Source organism: Bufo bufo, chromosome 10, assembly GCF_905171765.1.
Source record: "Bufo bufo chromosome 10, aBufBuf1.1, whole genome shotgun sequence".
Classification (NCBI taxonomy): domain Eukaryota; kingdom Metazoa; phylum Chordata; class Amphibia; order Anura; family Bufonidae; genus Bufo; species Bufo bufo.
The window spans coordinates 65,059,120-65,079,406 of record NC_053398.1 but is presented as its reverse complement, the minus strand read 5'-3'; the positions used below and the strand labels follow the sequence as shown (position 1 = coordinate 65,079,406).

The 20,287-nt window shown below is 44.8% G+C and overlaps 8 non-coding genes across 8 annotated transcripts; all 8 read left to right on the top strand.

Moving 5' to 3' along the window:
* Nucleotides 1-12,129: 12,129 nt before the first annotated feature.
* Nucleotides 12,130-12,202, top strand: LOC120981254. Its single transcript, XR_005774667.1, has one exon. It is a non-coding gene; the product is annotated as a small nucleolar RNA SNORD26 (small nucleolar RNA).
* Nucleotides 12,203-12,572: 370 nt separating this feature from the next.
* Nucleotides 12,573-12,641, top strand: LOC120981251. Its single transcript, XR_005774664.1, has one exon. It is a non-coding gene; the product is annotated as a small nucleolar RNA SNORD27 (small nucleolar RNA).
* A 716-nt stretch (nucleotides 12,642-13,357) lies between these two features.
* Nucleotides 13,358-13,438, top strand: LOC120981248. Its single transcript, XR_005774661.1, has one exon. It is a non-coding gene; the product is annotated as a small nucleolar RNA SNORD28 (small nucleolar RNA).
* A 305-nt stretch (nucleotides 13,439-13,743) lies between these two features.
* LOC120981267 lies at nucleotides 13,744-13,872 on the top strand. Its single transcript, XR_005774679.1, has one exon. It is a non-coding gene; the product is annotated as a small nucleolar RNA SNORD22 (small nucleolar RNA).
* A 168-nt stretch (nucleotides 13,873-14,040) lies between these two features.
* On the top strand, nucleotides 14,041-14,108 carry LOC120981262. The gene has a single exon (XR_005774674.1). It is a non-coding gene; the product is annotated as a small nucleolar RNA SNORD31 (small nucleolar RNA).
* Nucleotides 14,109-14,237: 129 nt separating this feature from the next.
* LOC120981244 lies at nucleotides 14,238-14,303 on the top strand. The gene has a single exon (XR_005774657.1). It is a non-coding gene; the product is annotated as a small nucleolar RNA SNORD29 (small nucleolar RNA).
* A 1,864-nt stretch (nucleotides 14,304-16,167) lies between these two features.
* On the top strand, nucleotides 16,168-16,241 carry LOC120981257. The gene has a single exon (XR_005774670.1). It is a non-coding gene; the product is annotated as a small nucleolar RNA SNORD30 (small nucleolar RNA).
* A 1,532-nt stretch (nucleotides 16,242-17,773) lies between these two features.
* Nucleotides 17,774-17,843, top strand: LOC120981265. Its single transcript, XR_005774677.1, has one exon. It is a non-coding gene; the product is annotated as a small nucleolar RNA SNORD31 (small nucleolar RNA).
* The last annotated feature ends 2,444 nt before the right edge of the window (nucleotides 17,844-20,287 follow it).

Sequence of the window (20,287 nt, the reverse complement as noted above, 5' to 3'; positions counted from 1 at the left end):
GGATTGAGCGTTACCCCTGAGCAGCGATATAATGATCCCCACCCTCCGTTCTTCATCACCAGAGGAATGGGGAAGAAGGCGAAAATGGAGTTTGCAAGCCTCTCTAAAACGCACAAAATACTCACTACCCCCGGAGAACGTATCCGGGAGCGAGATCTTAGGCTCAGAACAAACTCCATGAACGCAAGCTGAACCGGTCACTTGAAACTGAGAAAAAGTCTTACGGAGATCAGCTACCTCCAATGAAAGACCCTGGAAGCGCTCAGCCAAAAGTGAAACCGGATCCATGCTTGAGACGGTTTTGGCGGCTTATAATGTCACGGATGGTGTACAGGAAACAAGACAATGCAATACAATTAATGACTCACTGGATCCACAACTAAGGAACAAAAGGGAGACCCCTGCATGAGACCTGCCACTCTCCCTAATTGCTCAGCCTATGCGAACACCCCAAAGGTGGATGGGCGCATATCCACATACCTCGGCTATCTAATACCTGAAGACCCTACAATAGTGAGGGGACACGACCACCGGCTCCCTACACAAGACACGGAGGGAGTCAGGGTCACCTGAAAATCCAGCAGACAGAAAATCACAAATAAAGGAACAGCACTTATCTTGCAGAGGACTGGGGAATAGAAACAGCATGCGCACACACTCCAGGACGTTGTATAAGCCGCAACCTAATGCATCATGGGGAGGAACTTAAAGGGAAGCAATCAGTCCAACTGCATGACAGCTGAGATAGACTAACGAGATGAGGAACTTAACCAAAACAAAGAAACTCAAGGAGGAGGATCTGGAAAGCTCCTGTCAGAGCTTCTCAGCTGTCTAGTTGTGACAACTGCTGGTGTATGCCTCACCACGTAATCTGACAGCACCAGCCCCACTCTGCTGCCCTTAAAGCAGATCCTGCGCAACCTGTGGTCTAGCAACACGGGGCCGGGTACGCCTGGTGCTATCAGGGACCTCAACCTCCTCGTCCGAACTTTGGGTCAGACAGCCTCTGCTTTCTACAGGTTCATTTTCTGACCCGCTAGATTTGTCAGATGAGGGTTCCCATTCCTCATCCGACTGGGTCAGAATCCTGTAGTCCTCTTCAGAAGAATACCCCTTATTTGCCATTTGGTCAACTAAATTTAGGTGGTATTCCCTGAGACTACCCAAGAAAAAAAAGCAAGCCTGTCTTACAAATGGGAGGCTAGCGAAGTACCGGAAGCCGCTGCGATTGATAAAAAATATCAAAACAGATTTTTTTTTATTGTCACAGCGCTTGTAAAGTGATTGTGCAGTGATCAAAAAAAATATAAATTTTTGTCACTGCGGCGGGGCGGGCGTGGGTGAACGCACGTGTGGGCGACCGATCAGGCCTGATCGGGCAAACACTGCGTTTTGGGTGGAGGGCGAACTAAGGTGACACTAATACTATTATAGATCTGACTGTGATCAGTTCTGATCACTTACAGATACTATAAAAAAAGTACAAATGCTGATTAGCGATACGCTAATCAGCGAATTAGTGACTGCGGTGGGCTGGGCGCTAACCGACGCTAACTACCTAACAAAGGGGCCTAAACTAACCTAAAACCTAACAGTCAATACCAGTGGGAAAAAAAGTGACAGTTTACACTGATCACTTTTTTCCCTTTCACTAGGTGATTGACAGGGGCGATCAAAGGGTGATCAAGGGGTTAATTGGGGTGATGGGGGGTGATCTGGAGCTAAGTGAAGTGTTTGGTGTGTACTCACAGTGATGTGTGCTCCTCTAATGGGACCAACCGACGAAAAGGACCAGTAGAGGAGCACAAAAGCCATTTAACACATTATATTTATAAATATAATGTGTTAACTGGCCTGTGATTCGTTTTTTTGAAAATCATCAGCCTGCCAGCGACGATCATTGGTGATGACGAACTTGTCCTTTAACTTTTGCCGGCCCGCGATGCGCATGCGCGGGCCGGCTGTGAGCGTAATCTCGCGTCTCGCGAGATGACGCATCGGCGCATCAAGGAGGAATGAATTGACCGCCTCCGGAACGTAATCCTGCGTTAGGCGGTCCGGAGGCGGTTAAAGCACATCTTGTTTGTTTCATTTCAAATCCATTGTGGTGGTGTATAGAGCCAAAAATTTTTGAATTGTGTCGATGTCCCAATATTTCTGGACCTGACTGGCATACCATATATATATATATATTGTAGTAATGTGAACAGTGCTGGAAGGTGTGTTGTCCCACTTCAGGTACCTCAGATTGGTGAGACAGATAAAATCCAGAGAGTGGCAGTAGTCTCAGCAAAGCATAGTTTGCTGAGACATTTTTGTATACATTTTCTGGGTTGGATTTTACTTGGACTGGTGGCTAGGCTTGGTAGAGGGAGTTGCCAGTCCACACCCTTCTAGTACAGGTTTTCCTTTCTACCTGAGGTGATCGCAGGTGAGGCCTGCTGTAATCAGGCTGGCATAAAGCGCCTCAGAGTAGGTCAGTCTGAGGAGGGAAAAGTGTGTGTGGTTTCAGTCAGGAGGACTGTGGGGCCACAAGGCTAGGCGAAGCCTGATCTCTCCCCTGTGTGGACTGATGCTTTATGAGTGGAACCTGCTAAGGCTTGGAGCCTGAGACCCTGACACTAAGCGGTACTTAGAGGTGAGTCAGGGAAACCTATATGTTTAGGTAGAGCCCAGACGGGCAGGAGTTTATTTTGTAAAACTGTTTATGTTTACGCGGACGTGCCGCAATAAAACACAGTTTTGGCCCTTAAATCCTGGTGTCTGTGAAGATGTCTGTGAGTGTGACCCCCTGAAAGAGAGCTACCCCTTATAATATATATATATTAGAGCCGTCAACTTCTTCGACCAGTGTTGAAGAAAGGCTAGGGCACAACAAAGTCACTTCAATAGTTTATTTATTGTTCCAGCCAACGTATAGCTCTGTACAGCCGAGTCAGGTAGTCAGTCCATAACACATGAATAGAGCGACACAGTATTGGCCAATACTTGGTAGCTGTCTAAAAACGGTACCAGAATTTAGAACATCTCCCTTATGTGCCTATCGCAGGTGTAAAAATATAAGAGACCAACTGGTGAGAGCGGACGTGGGACCCAAATCTATTGTCAGGCAGACAACGTTGTCGGCACCATCAAGCACGGGCTGTTTCCCGTGCCTGCATTGTGTTAACTGTAGCCTGATTTGTAGATCCAGGACATTCACACACCCTGATACGGGACAAAGATATCCCATCAAGTTTCACTTAACATGTGACTCTTCATTTGTAGTCTATGTCTTATCTTGTCCATGCCAACTTCTGTACGTAGGCGAAACTTCCACAGATTTGAAGACTAGGCTCAACAATCACCGCTATACAATCAGAAAGGGACGCAAAGATTTGCCAGTCCCGAGACATTTTGGGCTACTGGGACATAAAGAAAAAGATCTTAGATGTTGGATCTTAGATCAAGTTCCAATGCCACGGAGGGGTGGGGATCGGGTATCCTTACTCAAAAAAAGAGAAATGCATTGGATCCAGACACTGCAAAGTCTGCATCCCAAAGGTTTAAATATCGACTATAGATACGGTGGAGTTTTGTGAGGAGGTCATTTTGCCCCTATGTTCCATTGATGTGGGCTCCAAATTACCTCCTGTGGTTGACAGATTCATTGGTTTAAAAAAATAAAAAAATGTAAACACATAATTATGAGTAAGAAATTGATTTTAATATAAATGGAATAGGTAATTTTATTAATATATGTCGCTGACACTTCTGCATTATCTTTTCAGATACACTTGCACAGATGGCACTTCAGAAAACTGATGAACCTGAATGGTGGATGATGAGCCCACGAAAAAACAATTGTGTTGTGATATTCTTTTCTCTGGGTTCCATGCGTATGTCCCGTTAAGGTAAAATTTTTAAAAAAGGGAGGAGCATTTTATACTTTTTTTGCTGTAGCCGATATTGAGCACTTTACACTTTCCTTGCTGTAGCTGATACTGCCGCTTGTTTTAAACCGTTCTGTTGTAATGAGGAGCACCCTCACAGTTATGTATTGAAGCAGGGTAAGATCCTACAATGCTGATGACACTGACATGCCGCTGGCATTGGGGTGACGAGTGGATTTAGGTTTACCATTTTGGAAAGGATGGTTACTCATCCAACCTGCACCTTGGTGGTATTCAACCACAGTAACTGATTATGTGGAACGAATAAGGCAGGAAGCTACAGAGTTAATGATTATTGTTTTGCTCAGATTCCCTCTTCCAATATGGCGGCAAACAGCTTGTTGTGGCTATTGCGCATGCGCCGCTATGTGGAGTCATCGATGGGAGAAGGCGGTGACATGTTATCGGGTGCGCCGCTGATGTCATCAGTAGGCGGCACTGTTATGCATCAGCCTGTCTCCCAATGATGACGTGATGCGACTGGGACATGCGTGTTGGTCTCCTGAGGACGCGCGGATCAGCGCTACGGTACATGTGGGCGCCATCACTCCCCCAGGTAGCAATTCATTAGTCTTCCTTATTTGCACATGTGCACTATTACAGTTGATGCATTAATGATGTATTGATGGGTTACAGATGTAACCAATTATATGTCTTATGGTATTTTTATATGTAATTTGTTGTATCATGGAGATTTACTGTATGTAATGCACTAGTCACTTTAACAATCATGACCATTATGCGGTTTTTGCACATATCTATATATTGTATACATGTATTATTCTTAAAGTATCAATTATGCTGTTTGTTTGATTGAATGTATGTATTGGCACACCTTTATATACTTGCTGTTCACTGTTCACCAATGCTTGAGAAAGGCTCATGCTTGAGCCGAAACGTCGCTTTTGCCACCATATGGGTGAATAAAAACCAACTTCTTTGAAGAAACGCTTGGAGTGCAGTCCGATTATTATTTTCTATAAGTGCACCTTTTACCATACTTGGACATTGCACCCGTCTATTTTCCACACTCTTTTAGGGTGGTGCTGCCAGTGGTTTTTTCCTATATATATATATATATATATATATATAAAAAAAAAAAAAAGGAAGAAGGCGGCGGCACTGGAAACAAGCAAAAATGGGTGCTATGTCCAGGGATATTGCTGCTTACCCCAGATGAACAAGAACGAAGAAAGGACAGCACTCCAAGTAAAAATATGATGGTCTTTAATCACCCATGTAGATGGCAACGTTTCAGCTCCAAACAAGAGCCTTTCTCAAGCCATATATATACAGTACAGACCAAAAGTTTGGACACACCTTCTCATTCAAAGAATTTTCTTTATTTTCATGACTATGAAAATTGTAGATTCACACTGAAGGCATCAAAACTATGAATTAACACATGTGGAATTATATACATAACAAACAAGTGTGAAACAACTGAAAATATGTCATATTCTAGGTTCTTCAAAGTAGCCACCTTTTGCTTTGATTACTGCTTTGCACACTCTTGGTATTCTCTTGATGAGCTTCAAGAGGTAGTCCCCTGAAATGGTTTTCACTTCACAGGTGTGCCCTCTCAGGTTTAATAAGTGGGATTTCTTGCCTTATAAATGGGGTTGGGACCATCAGTTGCGTTGAGGAGAAGTCAGGTGGATACACAGCTGATAGTCCTACTGAATAGACTGTTAGAATTTGTATTATGGCAAGAAAAAAGCAGCTAAGTAAAGAAAAACGAGTGGCAATCATTACTTTAAGAAATGAAGGTCAGTCAGTCAGCCGAAAAATTGGGAAAACTTTGAAAGTAAGGGCTATTTGACCATGAAGGAGAGTGATGGGGTGCTGCGACAGATGACCTGGCCTCCACAGTCACCGGACCTGAACCCAATTGAGATGGTTTGGGGTGAGCTGGACCGCAGAGTGAAGGCAAAAGGGCCAACAAGTGCTAAGCATCTCTGGGAACTCCTTCAAGACTGTTGGAAGACCATTTCAGGGGACTACCTCTTGAAGTTCATCAAGAGAATGCCAAGAGTGTGCAAAGCAGTAATCAAAGCAAAAGGTGGCTACTTTGAAGAACCTAGAATATGACATATTTTCAGTTGTTTCACACTTGTTTGTTATGTATATAATTCTACATGTGTTAATTCATAGTTTTGATGCCTTCATAGTCATGAAAATAAAGAAAACTCTTTGAATGAGAAGGTGTGTCCAAACTTTTGGTCTGTACAGTAAATATATATATATATATATATATATATATATATAGTATTGCTGTAATCATACTGACACAGAGAATAAAGTTATCATGTCAATGTTGAAAAAGTTACAATGTAAAAATTCAATGGTGGTATTGCTGTTTTTTTCCCATCGCCCCCCCTCCCAGAATAGTTAAAGGGGTATTCCCATCACATACAATGGGGGCATATCGCTAGGATATGTCTCCATTTTCTGATAGGTGCGGGTCCCATCTCTGGGACCTGCACCTACAATAAGAACAGAGCGGGGAGAGCTGTGGCTGAAGGACCCTGGATTTCCTGGGGTCCGTCCACCACCAAGCGCTGCTACCCGCTGCTCCCATAGAAGTGAATGGGAGCACACTGTGCACGCGTGGCCTATTCTCCCATTCATTTCTATGAGCCAGCGCTCGGCTATTTTTGGCGGCCCAATAGAAATGAATGGAGGGCAGCTGCGCATGCGCAGTGTGCCCTCTGTTCATTTCCCCTCTCCGTTCTCATTGTAGGTGCGGGTCCCAGAGGTGGGACCCGCACCTATCAGACAATGGGGGCATATCCTAGCGATATGCCCCCATTGTCTGAGATGGCAAAACCCCTTTAAAAGGAATTTCCAGGATTTGTCTACTGATGACCTATCCTCGGAATAGGTAATCAGTATCTGGTCGGTGGGGGTCCGACACCCAGGACCCAGTGGCATACATAGAAAAGTAAGGGCCCCATAGCAAGGATCAAACCAGGCCCCCCACACAGGACAGAAGGGTTTCTGCCTTTCAATGACCCTTGGGCCATTTTTCCACTGCCTCATTTGCTAAAAGTTGTAGAAGAGCCCCAGTAGAAGAGGGGATAATCCCAACTGGGCCCTGCGCCATAGCAGTCGCATGGTCTGCCACTATGGTAGTTACGCCCCTGCCCATCAGCTGTTTTGAGATGTCAAGGGCGCTCCTGTCAGAGCTGCTGCCTTCTCCATGCCCACCAAGCACAGTGATGTATATTGTATAGCAGCTGTGCTTGGTATCGCAGCTCAGTCCCATTCACTTCAATGAGGCTGAGCTGCCCCTAGGCATACCTCGCAACTTTTTGGACGGTCAAAGAGGGACATTTATGGTTCATTATGTGAAAGATCCATTTTTCCTGCATATTTATGCACTTCAATAGTTTTCAAATATTCGCAAAAATAATCTGAATATAGAAATTTCTAAAATCCCTGCTGTATTACATAATGAAATAATAAAAAAAAAAACAGGCTCTAATATAAAGAGAGGAACCAGTTTATGGGTCAATATTGTGTAATAATGCAAATGTATACCTCAGATCAAAAAGAGGGACATTTAAAGGGATTCTGTCACCTCTTTTTACCCTATAGAGATGCGGACATGCACGGCTAGATTGCCACTAGCATGCCCGCAATATACCTGTCCCATATCTCTGAGTGGTTTTATTGAGTGTAAAAAAATGATTTTATATATATGTAAATCAGCCTGGTAAGGAGCTAAGCGTTCTGGAGCCCAGCACCGCCTGTAACCAGGAATCTCCTCCTTGCTCACGAAGTCAGATCGCCGTAATCTTGCGGTGTGCGAGCTCACGCAGTTCCTTCCCTGAGGCTGATGCCAGCACAGGGAAGGAACACTATGCCGACACTACATCACGAGATTACGGCGATCTGACTTTGTGAGCAAGGAGGAGATTCCTGGTTACAGGCGGTGCTGGGCTCCAGAACGGTTAGCTCCTTACCAGGCTGATTTACATATATATAAAATCATTTTTTTACACTCAATAAAACCACTCAGAGATATGGGACAGGTATATTGCGGACATGCTAGTGGCAATCTAGCCGTGCATGTCCGCATCTCTATAGGGTAAAAAGAGGTGACAGAAAAGGAGAAAAGAGGCGTTAAAAATAGGGACTGTCCCTCCATAAGAGGGACAATGGGGGGGTCTGTCCTAGGCCATATGAGTAATGAACATGACATCACTGACCTAGGAAAAGTAGAGCGAAGGCTGCGGTGCCTTCTCATCCAGCGGCCGATCAGCGGGGGTCCCATGTGTCAGAGCCCACTGATCACATACAGATGACCTATCCAGAGGATAAGTCATCAAATCTTATGTATACATCAAAATGTTGGTCACTAAGGCCCAAAACTGTTTTTTACTAAGGAGTAAAAATTCTGTTCAAAAGCCTTTTATTCAACCCAGGCCTACAATTCAATGCTTGTAGTATGATGAACATTGGGCAAATCACATCCGATACGGCAGAGACGTTTTGTTGCGCCTACACGAAATGTAATAAAGCTTATTGAAGAGGGGGAAAAAAGCGCATGAAGGCGCATGCCCACATTCCCGTCACGCCTCGCCTGTGCTATAAAAGAGCCCGCTCTCTTACAATTGGCCGTTTCCTGCGCCTGACTTCCTGAGATGGTGAGTTGTAATCCGGCGGCATCCTCGGTCTAGGCCGCGCGCCACGTGCTGGTGGTCGGTGTGTCCCACAGGGGGTCGCTCTGCTAATATAGCGTGTATCTGTTCTCTGCCGGGGGGGGGGATCACGTTGGACGCGCACGTGTCAGGCAGTCTGATCGTGTGCTCCTCGTCTAGGATGAGACTATTCACAGACCTGTTCTGAGACCTGTGAGGAAGCCGAAGTCTCTGAGTCACGTGCCCTGATCTCCCCCCGCAGCTCCACACTTGTTTCTTAGGAAAGATGTCTTCAAGATGCTAATGCGCTTTATTGACTTTCCTAGGTGCCGCTCTTTCTCGGACAGGTCGGTAAGTGTGCATTGCTCTATTTCTAAATGACTTGGCTTAGTGGGTATGTTTCCTTCACACATGGTCTGCTCTTCCAGTAAAGGGTTAAAGGGCTATTCCGGGCTCAAGCTACTGATATACTCGGGCTAGGTCATCAGATTGCAGGCTCTGCATAAAACTGAATGGAAAATGGGCTGAAACTTGTAGGCAAACCTTTAGTTTAGAGTAAACCTGCCTTTTAGTGTTCACACAGAGTTTGGAAATCTGCTTCAGCCCAGAATCTATGGGTTTAAAGGGAATCTGTCACCTGCTTTTACCATTTTAAGCTGTCACCATCGCCATGTTCACTAAAGTACCTTATTTCCAGCAGTCTTTATTTCGTTTTGTCCTTTTGATAAAAAAGCCCTTTTTATGATATGCTGATGAGGCTCCAAGATGCCCAGAAGGGTGTTTTTTTTATTTTTTTCCCCCTCCGGTGCCCAGTGACTCCCCCTGCAGTGCCCAGCCCGCCTTAATTTGAATCCCAAGAACACATCCTGATATAACCTCCCACAGCCCCGGCAAACGGTTCTGCCCCCATGTCATCGTCTATCTTCTAGAAATGCCCCGTCCTTCTTCCTGTCGGTGGCCAGAAAACTCGTGCAGGCGCAGTATCGCCTGCGCGATCATCAAGCTCCTGAGGGCAACAGCCTCAAGTCTCACTGGGCATGCGCCGAGCCCAGTGATGTAATCTGAGCGCTGTTGCCCTTAGGAGGTTGATGATCGCGCAGACCGCAGGCGGTACTGCCCCTGCGCGAGTTTTCTGGCTGCCGACAGGAAGGACGGGGCATTTCTAGAAGGTAGATGATGTGGGGAGGGGGCGGAACCGTTTGACGGGGCTGTGGGAGATTATATCAGGAAGTGTTCTTGGGATAGGCACTGCAGGGGGGCGTCACTGGGCACAGGAGGGGAAAAAAAACACCCCTCTGGGCACCTTGGAGCCTCATCAGCATATCATAAAAAGGGCTTTTATATCAAAAGGATGAAACTAAATAAAGTAAGACTGCTGGAAATAAGGTACTTTAGTGAACATGGTGACAGCCTAAAATGGTAAAAGCAGGTGACAGATTCCCTTTAATACACAGCTGCATTTTCAGCTCATGGCTTTTCAGACACATGGATTGTTTTTTTGATGCTTGTTAGTTTCAATGGGAGATTCAGTGAGGGTTCTGCCTTAAAGGGAGTCATCCACCTCCATATGGCCATATACAGTGCTTACATTGGCCTATAGCACACCTATACATGAATGTAATGGTACCTTTTTTTGTTTTTCCATCTTCTGCAAGTCCTAAAGAAAATATCAGTTTAATTCATATGCAAATGAGCGCTCGCCAGTGCCCAGGGGCGGCGTTCACTGTGTTGGAGCCAAGGCTGCTCTGCTTTTTTTTTTGATTGTTTGCCTGCCCTCCTATTCTCTTGCGTCATCCTTCGGACCGGCCGAGATCCTGTGCACTGCAATGCCCATTGTTGGCACAGCATTGCTTTAACTACTGCGCACATGCTGGCAAACGGTGCAAAACCAGCGGCAATGTGGTGTTTGCTGGTGCATTCGCAGTAGTCAGTGATGTGCCCACAATAGGCATCGCAGTCCGCATGCTCCGGCGAGGCAGTGCATGGGATCTCAGCCGAACCGAAGGATGACTCAAGAGAATAGGAGGGCGGGAAAACAATGAAAAAAAGGCAGAGCAGTCTTGGCTCCAACACGGTGAATGCCACCCCTGGGCACTGGCGAGCGCTCATTTGCATATGAATTAAACTGATATTTTCTTTAGACTTGCAGAAGCTGGAAGAACAAAGGTACCATTCATGTATAGGCGTGCTATAGGACAATGTAATCACTGTATATGGCCATGTGGTGGTGACAGACTCCCTTTAAAGAGGACCTTTCATGGGTTTGTAGTGAGAAATATCTGTACCTGCAGGGTACCCCCTGCTGATGCCACCACCTTGCCTGTGTTTTTTTTTATTTTTTTGACCCCTGCAAATTTTGTGCTCCAGTGTGCTGTCTAATTGCAGAGCGTCAGGCAGGTAGGATAAAAACCTCCCTGGCTGTGGCGCTCTGCTGCGATTGGACAGTGCTACAGCCAAGGGAGAAGGAGATGCCCACAGAGACTGTCTCCTCCCCATTGCTCCAATGCTCAGTATTGGCATACGGAGTGTGAAATTTTCAGGGGGCCATAATGGAGCGCTAGTTAAAAAAACAGGCAGGGTGGTGGCATCAGTAGGTGGTACCCAGCAGGTACAGATATTTATCTCGCTTACTACAAACCCATGAAAGGTCCTCTTTTTAAGATGGGATGTGCTGCTGCTTTATTTTACTTTTTCCACCCATGTGGAATATGCAGTGAGGACTCTCCGGAAGAGAACATCACACCAGTGCCATCTACTGGAAGTAGCTGTGCCCTTCCACCTGCAGTTAGAGCATGTGCTACCTCCCATTGAAACAAATAGCATGCTGGATAGTGTTTTTGGTCATGAATTCCACTTGGAGAGCAGTGCCAAAAACCACTGAACAGACCTAGGAGTAGGATCTCCTGAGGCAGCTACTGATGTGGGATTCTCTTGAATGGATCATCTGTATGGCCAGTTGCAGCATGGCTCTATTAAAGAGACTGGTATTGTCCTGGTTCCCTGCACAGTACATGGCCCAGAGAACTGTGACAAATCAGTGATGGAGCCACACTGCTTGGTTAGCATTCTGGCCCAGTTTGAGGCTTCCAGCCGCTGGAGGCACAGATTACAAGCTGTATTGCGCTGTAAGCTGTGGAGCCACTCTTGGGGCTTAACACGACTGCATGGTTACCATAACTTTGTGGACTGCAAACAGTGGTCCGCAAAACCTGGTTACCAGCCATGTGAACTCCATCATGGGTGCAGACCCATTCACTTGAATGGGTCCAATCCAGAAGATATGGAACTGGATAAGACATGTCCTATCTTCTGCAGTGCAAAGGCATGAATTGGAATCCTGTCCATGCCTCTCCACTGCAGGAGATGGATATTACATATCTTGCCATAACCTGTGGATCACAGACCAATTTGAGTTAAGGGGTCCACACTGCAGCGTGGAGTTCACACAGCAACCATACAGTCATCTGAATGGGCCATTGATCTGTAAAGGAGTCCTTCACTAATTGCATACTCAGATGCTGTATTTCTGCCGGGTCTGTTCTGTACACGAGCCACAAAGATGATAACCACTTGAACTCTCTCTTTCTGAGCTCACAGTGGAGATAACCTCACTGGCTGAGTGGCTGTTATACTTAATCTTGTGTGAAGTGAGAACTCTCTGTAATGGTCTTGGATCAGTACAGGACTACCAAGCATGGGTTCTCAATACTCTAGCTTGTCCCTGACATAGGCCTGGCCACATTTGATCTTGGTGATAAGACCTCCTGATTGGAGCAATGAAGTGCTCTAGTACTCCTGCAGCTACCATAGTAAATTAGCTGAATGGAGCTAAACAATGTCTGAGTAGGCAGTGTGAAATAACCCATTGCTTGTGTACTAGTGGCTATAATTGTTTTTTTTTTTTTGTAGTGCCTCCCTACATACGGCCTGAGGATGTTGGATGACTACTGTTGCAGGTGAGTTGCCAGCGATGTAACTTAGGTGTATTGTGCCTCATCACTGATGAATTATCTTGACAAGCATATGGCTGACTTGTAAATGATGCCACTTTAATTCTGAGATGAGCTGTGGTTTCTTGAGGTGTGCCTTGTTCTCTGGAGTGTTTATATTAACAGGTTTTTCTCCCCCCAGGCTTCCTTTAGAGCCTCAGCCTTTTAAACCATGTTTCATACCAAAAGGTAAATACTCCTAAAAATGTCACTGACCGTAAATGATTCCGTCCTGTATTTTCATCAGCTCTGTCAGCTGCTTGCCTTAAAGAGGACCTTTCATTACAATAAAAAATCTAAACTAAGCATACAGACATGGAGAGCGGCATCCAGAGGTCTCCCTGCACTTACTATTATCCCTGGGCGCCGCTCCGGTATCTTCAGATTTTCGGCTCAACCGGGAGGAGCCTTTTCTTGTTCTCCTGGGCGTCTCCTGCTCTTCAGCCTGGGAGAAGGAGACGCCCAGGAGAACAAGAGCAGGCTCCTCCCGGTTGAGCCGAAAATCTGAAGATGCCGGGAGAACAGAGCGGCGCCCAGGGATAATAAGTGCAGGGAGATCCCTGGATGCCACTCCATCTGTATGCTTAGTTTAGACTTTTTATTGTAATGAAGGGTCTTATTTAAGGCCCTCACCTCTTCAGTAGTGAGTGCAGCTTGTATTACTGTCATCTCTAGGAGGCAATCGTATGTGTACATGGTGACTTGAGTTCTTAGTATTCCTAGGCTGTGCATTGTGTAGTTGCTTGTTTGGACTACATAGCTTTTTATGTTGTAGCAAAATACTGTATGCTCCATATGATGACTTCATGAAGTCTCGTTCGTCTGAACTGCTGTGAAGAACACTTAATAGCATGGTGGAGTTCTGATGGAGCTTAGATGCTGTAAATCTATATTTTTCAGTTATGTAGTCTAATGCTGGATTTGTTTTCTGCAGGGTCAACTTGGCTTTGGATGCTGTCCAGAAGCATGGTAAGGATAAATGGTGCCCATCTGCGGTCTGAAGGACTTATTCAGTTGTATACAGTTTTGTAGCATTTTAAAAACAAAGACCTGATCTGAGGTGCCTAGAAAATGCACTAATTCTGTTCTTGTTACAGATTTTGCCATTGGAAAGATTCTGTGGATTTCCTTGCCCTGGGTAAGTCTCTTTGCCTTAAAGCATCTATTTGCATTTTGCCCAAAATGATGATATCTTCACATGTCCGACCTTCTGTATGGTGCCAGAGCCTGAAAAAGGTGAACCCACTGGTACCATCTGTAGGAGAGGAAGGATGCATGTTCCAGCCGGAACAGTCTGACAAGGGTTGTCTTTGTGCTGCCACTCTAAATTCTAGAAGGCAGTTTAATAGCCTTTGCTTTGGCTGGCAGGAACTTGTCACTACTAACTTTGTCTAACTTTGTCTTATTTTACAGGTTGGTGTGGGCATCTGGCTCAGGTAATTTGGTGTCATGTTGTTGACTGATTCTAGGTGTGATACTTGTGATGATCTTTACCGCCCCAGTCTGATATTCAGTGACTGATCGGTATATACTGAGTTTGTCAGGATAGCTTCTCAATGGTTTTAGGAGTATGTAGAATCCTAAACTTTTCTGTCCTTACAGGACTGCTGGTGAACATGGCGGACACTGCCACATACTAGGTGGGTAATGGCTTTGTACCAAGCACAAGCCTGCAATGATGAGTTTAACTAGCTCACTTTGATAGCACAGTGAAAAATTATGAACTTCTGAGCAGCATGTGTTCTCCTGTTTTTTTATTTTTGCTTTTTTTTTTAAAGCAAAAGTCTAATTGTAGCCTCTCCTGCAGGGTAAAATTGTACTCAAGAATGAAATGACTATTAAAGCACCACAAGCATTCGACTGAACCTGTGTTCTGAAGATTTGTCATACTAGATTTCAGGTATGACCAACTGCCATTGTGGACATGTGCACATAATATGGAAGCAGGAAGTTTATTGACTAGTCATAACTACTGCCTAGATCTGATGCAGTGACTTGGACCAAGATAATCCATTCTTGGTAAAAATGTGCATTGCAAAGCAGGGACAAGCCTCCCTAGCATCGCATTTGACACTAGGGAGGCTTGTGCCCTGCCTCTGACACCAGATGTTTTCATCCATGTATAAGGAGGAGCGGGGTAAGTAGATTACCTATGAGGGGGGGTTGGTCTGTTTTAGAACTTGGATAACCCCTTAGGCCTCTTTCACACTTGCGTTGTTGGGATCCGGCATGCACTTCCGTTGCCGGAGGTGCCTGCCGGATCCGTAACAACGCAAGTGTACTGAAAGCATTTGAAGACGGAACCGTCTTCCAAATGCTTTCAGTGTTACTATGGCACCCAGGACGCTATTAAAGTCCTGGTTGCCATAGGGGGAGCGGTATACTTACAGTCCGTGCGGCTCCCCGGGCGCTCCAGAATGACGTCAGAGCGCCCCATGCGCATGGATGACGTGATCCATGTGATCCATGCGCTTGGGGCGCCCTGACGTCACTCTGGAGCGCCCGGGGAGCCGCACGGACGGTAAGTATGCTGCTCCCCCGCTACACTTACCATGGCTGTCAGGACTTTAGCGTCCCGGCAGCCATGGTAACTATTCAGAAAAAGCTAAACGTCGGGTCCGGCAATGCGCCGAAACGACGTTTAGCTTAAGGCCGGATCCGGATCAATGCCTTTCAATGGGCATTGATCCCGGATCCGGCCTTGCGGCAAGTCTTCAGGATTTTTGGCCGGAGCAAAAAGCGCAGCATGCTGCGGTATTTTCTCCGGCCAAAAAACGTTCCTTACCGGAACTGAAGACATCCTGATGCATCCTGAACGGATTACTCTCCATTCAGAATGCATTAGGATAATCCTGATCAGTATTCTTCCGGCATAGAGTCCCGACGACGGAACTCTATGCCGGAAGACAATAACGCAAGTGTGAAAGAGCCCTTAGTGTTGATCTAGCCTTGAAAGATGACACTTTAGTGTTTGTGCAAGCACAAATTACTCTTTGCAACAGTGCAGGATACTTGCAACAGCTCATCCTAGTATCAAGTGAGGTGGAGCAGTTGTAATTACTCTGTGCTGCCTTTACAAAGACAATGCACAGAATTTTGTACCAGCATGAGTGCCAGGACCTCTTCAAACAGATTGGCAGTGGTGCCAGGAGTTGCAGACTGACCTGAGAACCCATCCTCAGGATGGGTTATCAGTATTAAGCACTGCATAATCCCTTTACACTTGCATCTAACTTATGGGTAACAGTTACCTTAAGGGCTCATGCAGCTTGGATGTGGACCCATTCACTTAAATGAGGCTGCAAAAAAAGTGGACCGTGTACTGTCGGCATCCGTTGCTCTGTTCTGTGGCCCTGCAAAAAAACATCTGTTTTCCAGAAAATTGGCACTTCTATTATGGGTGGCCTGTTCCACTACACATTGCAGAATGCACATTGGCAGCATCTGTTTTGCAGATCTGCAGTTTATGAACCACAAGATGGCATGCGGTTGTGTGCATGAGCCCTAATGCAGCTGTTAAGCAAATTGTATCAGTGCCTGAACTCTATAGCTATACAGTAATGAGTGGGTTATAATGTTGCTAGCAGGCCTCCCTCCAACTGGCATGATGAATCTTAATCTAATGGAATCTCGTTCGTCTGAATAGTACTGATGAGAATTGGTTTCTGATGGCTTGGAGGTAAAAAAAATGGCTCAAATGTTAACTTGTGATGTAGCTTGTAATGACTGAATATTGGTTTTCTTTCAGGCTTGAGATGGGGACTGTTGCAGTGGACAGGACTGCCTTGTTCTGGTAAGCAGGCTTCATCTGGTAACGGCATCTCTAGTTCTGAATAATCGCTAGTTTATCCAACTTGCATTTTTGTGTTCCCAGTTGCCATGAGTGTCAGGTTCCAAATGTTTAAAGCGGGCATCCTCAAACTGCAGCCCTCCAGCTGTTGTGAAACCAGCTCCCACAATGCCCTGCTGTAGGCTGCTCGGGCATGTTGGGAGTTGTAGTTTTTCAAAAGATGGAGGGCTGCAGTTTGATGCCTGATTTAAAGGATCACTAAACCATGAAAAAAACCAAGCATGGCATGAAGTTTCTGCTTGGGTGTCTGCAAACTGCTACAAAATGCAGTTTGAACAGATCCTGCAGTATTTTACCACTAAAGTGTGTGAATTTCAAAATATGAAATTCGCTCATCTTTAATTACAAGTCTTAGTAAAATTTATTTTGGTACACTTCATACTTGGCAGTCCCTCTTGCAGGTTAACATACTGTTACCCAGCTTTTGTGGCACTCTATGCCACATTGTAGATCTCCCTGGCATTATTGCTCAACTTTTCTAGACTAATTGGTAGCAAATTATGTAATCCAGTGTGACTTGCAATTTGTAAATGGATTGATTATAGACTGTACACACGTCATGTAGCATTGTGGTGTAATCTGTAGCATCAGAAGTAGAGAAGGCAATGCTGCAGCCAGACTTTAATGGTCTGCAGTTGTAATATTGCAGAACAAAAAAAAATTCTTCCATTGGATTGTCTTAGTGGTCCTTTTTAAGCTCTTTATTCCATAAGTTAGTGACTGGTCACCCTTACTGTTACCTGCACTCTAACAGCTCTGCAAGGCAGAAGTCTGAATTGTGGCACCCTCCTGCCCTGACTGTCAGGTTTTTCTTGTTGGACATGGGAAAGAAACCTGACAATCATGGCTTATGTCTTGCCCTCCTCTCCCTTGTGTACTGTAATGGTACTCGACTGTAGCCCAGTGAACAATAGTGGATATGACCAGTTCCCTTTTTAATGTCTCTGAACAGTTTAAGGTGCCTTCTGTTCCCTACAAATGTTTTACTGAAGGCTATAGTTTAGCTCAATTGGCTATGAATGAGTCATTGGGACAATGAGGTTTGTGGAATGTGCTGATTGGGGGTACCATTTTAAGTATTTGACACTTGGAAACATCTGTCAGTTTTGTAGATTGGAGAGAATTCCAAGGGGGTCTCCAGTGATGAATCATCCACTATACCCTGAGCTGGCACTTGTGTTGGCTGTGACAAGGATCGTCGCTATCCTGAAGAGACCCCCTGATAGGATTTTGAGCTTGCTTAATCTTGAACTGTCTAATGTGTTTAATTTCTTTTTACAGGCTGTCATGTCAACACCTTGGTAAGTTTCAGTTCTAGCAGATCAACAAATCGGTAACCTGTAATGTTATAATATGCTCGGCTGTGATGATCTGTTATACCGCCCCAGTCTGATGTCTATGATTGAGTGGTAGTTCCTGAGCTTCTGCATAGATTGTGTTTTCATTTGTCTAAAGATGTCTTGGAGTAATGCGCTTTTTATTTTTTACAGTTTTCCTGATCCAGTGGTTAATTAATGATGCTTCTGGATTGACATCAGCCTTACATTTGACTGTCAAGCAACTGGAGACTGCACAATCTTAAAGGGTTCTGCTCCTCTTACTAGCCTGTGCATGTGCTGGGAGTAGCAAATGTATGCAGCTATTAATGTTTTAGTAAGCCAGTGATCTGATGTGCCTTGTGCAAGAAAGGGGTTTTGGCAACCCCCCCCCCAGTCAGACCTGTAAAGAGAACTTGTTTCCTGGCTGTAGGCAACATTAATCACTGGTTGTGGCCCCAGTGTGTGCATTCTGTCCCACTGTAATTAAACTGATGCCATAGGAAGGTCCTGTGACCAGTTTCATACATCACGCTTTATAAGAGCAGTGCTTACAAGCACAAGAGTACCTGCTAGTAAACCTAAATTGGTCATGTTACACAATCTGACACTGATGCCAAAGGCTTACAAATGCTGCTAGCTGCATGCATGTTCTGTTTCTATACACCTTCCTCATACAAAATTGACTTGTATAAGCTAATAAACCAGATCAGAATTGTGATTTTGTTTGAATTAAACTTTTTGGTAAGATGGTTAGTGGGCAGGTTTTAAGCCCCCTTTCACACGAGCAAGTCTTCAATCAGGGTGCGATGCATTTAGCATCAGGACTGAATCCTGTCACATATTTAATGGGTCTGTGCACATGAGCATAGTTAACATTTCTGTCGTCATTGAAGAATTGCCACATATTCTATGGCACCAGAGCAGTAAATACCCCCCCCCCCCCCATATCACTGAGGACATAATAAAATTAAACCCCACATGGCTTACATAGTGTAAAAGGGCAATAAATAACAGGGTTTTTAAGAGGACCTTTCATTACAATAAAAAAGCTAAACTAAGCATACAGACATGGAGAGTGGCACCCAGGGATCTCCCTGCACTTATTATCCCTGGGCACCGCTCTGTTCTCCCGAAATCTTCAGATTTTCAACTCAACTGGGAGGAACCTGCTGGTGTCTCCTTCTCCCAGGCTGGAGTGCTGGCCAATCAGTGCTCAGCTCTTAGCCTGAGGTTTTTTCTCCCAGGCTGAGCTGAGCACTGCAATTGGCCAGCACTACAGCCTGGGAGAAGGAGATGCCAGGAGGCTCCTCCCAGTTGAGCCAAAAATCTGAAGAGAATGGAGCAATACGTGGGATAATAAGTGCAGGAGAGTGGCACTCAGGGATCTCCCATGTCTGTTTAGTATAGATTATTTTTTTTTTATTGTAGTTAAAGGTCCTCTTTGAAAAAAAAAAAAAATCTAGAGGGGTTAACTGTAGCCTTCAAAAAGTATAAAGAGGATTTTATGTAAGGGGTAATCAGCCAAAATACATAATATAATACAGGTGTCCAAAGAAAGTAACTCCAAAAGAACCCTAAAACATTTGTCAGATACATGAATGAAAAACAAGCTCAGACCATCCATGGCCCCTAAACAATAGCAACAGGGTGTTGGTCGCTGTGGCTTAAAGGTGTTATCTTACATGAGAAAGTGATTATCATGCATAAAAAAACAATATTGCTTATCGGTAATAGTTTTTCTCAATAACCATGACGGCACCCCATGCGACTCAGGACCTCCCACCTGGACAGGAAACCGGAGAAGATAAAAGGTTCACACCCCCACCAAGCCCCAGTGGAAGAAATAAATTGTACTCTGTATAGAGCTGTGGTAGGAATTCCTAACATTCAAGGCACATACATGCATATTACATCATATATGTATATAAATATATACACAAAGAAAAAAATTCTCTATACATTTTTTTGGGAGGAAGGGAATTTAAGGGGGTGCTATCATGGGCATTGAGAAAAATGATTATCGGTAAGCAATATTGTTTCCCCTCACGCATAACGGCACCCCTTGCGAGATATGAAGAGAAATCGGCCGGCACACGCTGAGATGCACGCCGCACGGGATAGGACTGGTTCCACGTGTAGTTCAAAGAAAAATCCCAGCAGATGTGACTTCAATGCTCGTGGAGTTTTATTCTCATATAACAATATGTCCCATAAAAAAAGGACGCGTTTCGGCTAAGTTGCCTTTTTCAACAAGTAGTTGTACATAGTAAGTAGCGCATATATATACACACATCAATGATTAAGGATAGAAACCCTATGACGTCAACGCCCAAAAGGGGCGGTATATGCATAGTAGCATAATCAAATCAATCAAGAAGATGGTACAGGTATCAGAACACATGTCAATAATTATTAAATACCAGTACAGCAGAGAAAATCCTTCATTATGTAGTCGATGTCTAGAAAATAATAATGCAGAAATTAATGTTTGATGGTAAACAGAAAAATGCACAGGTAAACAAAAATCAACCTCAGATATGCATAATTTCGT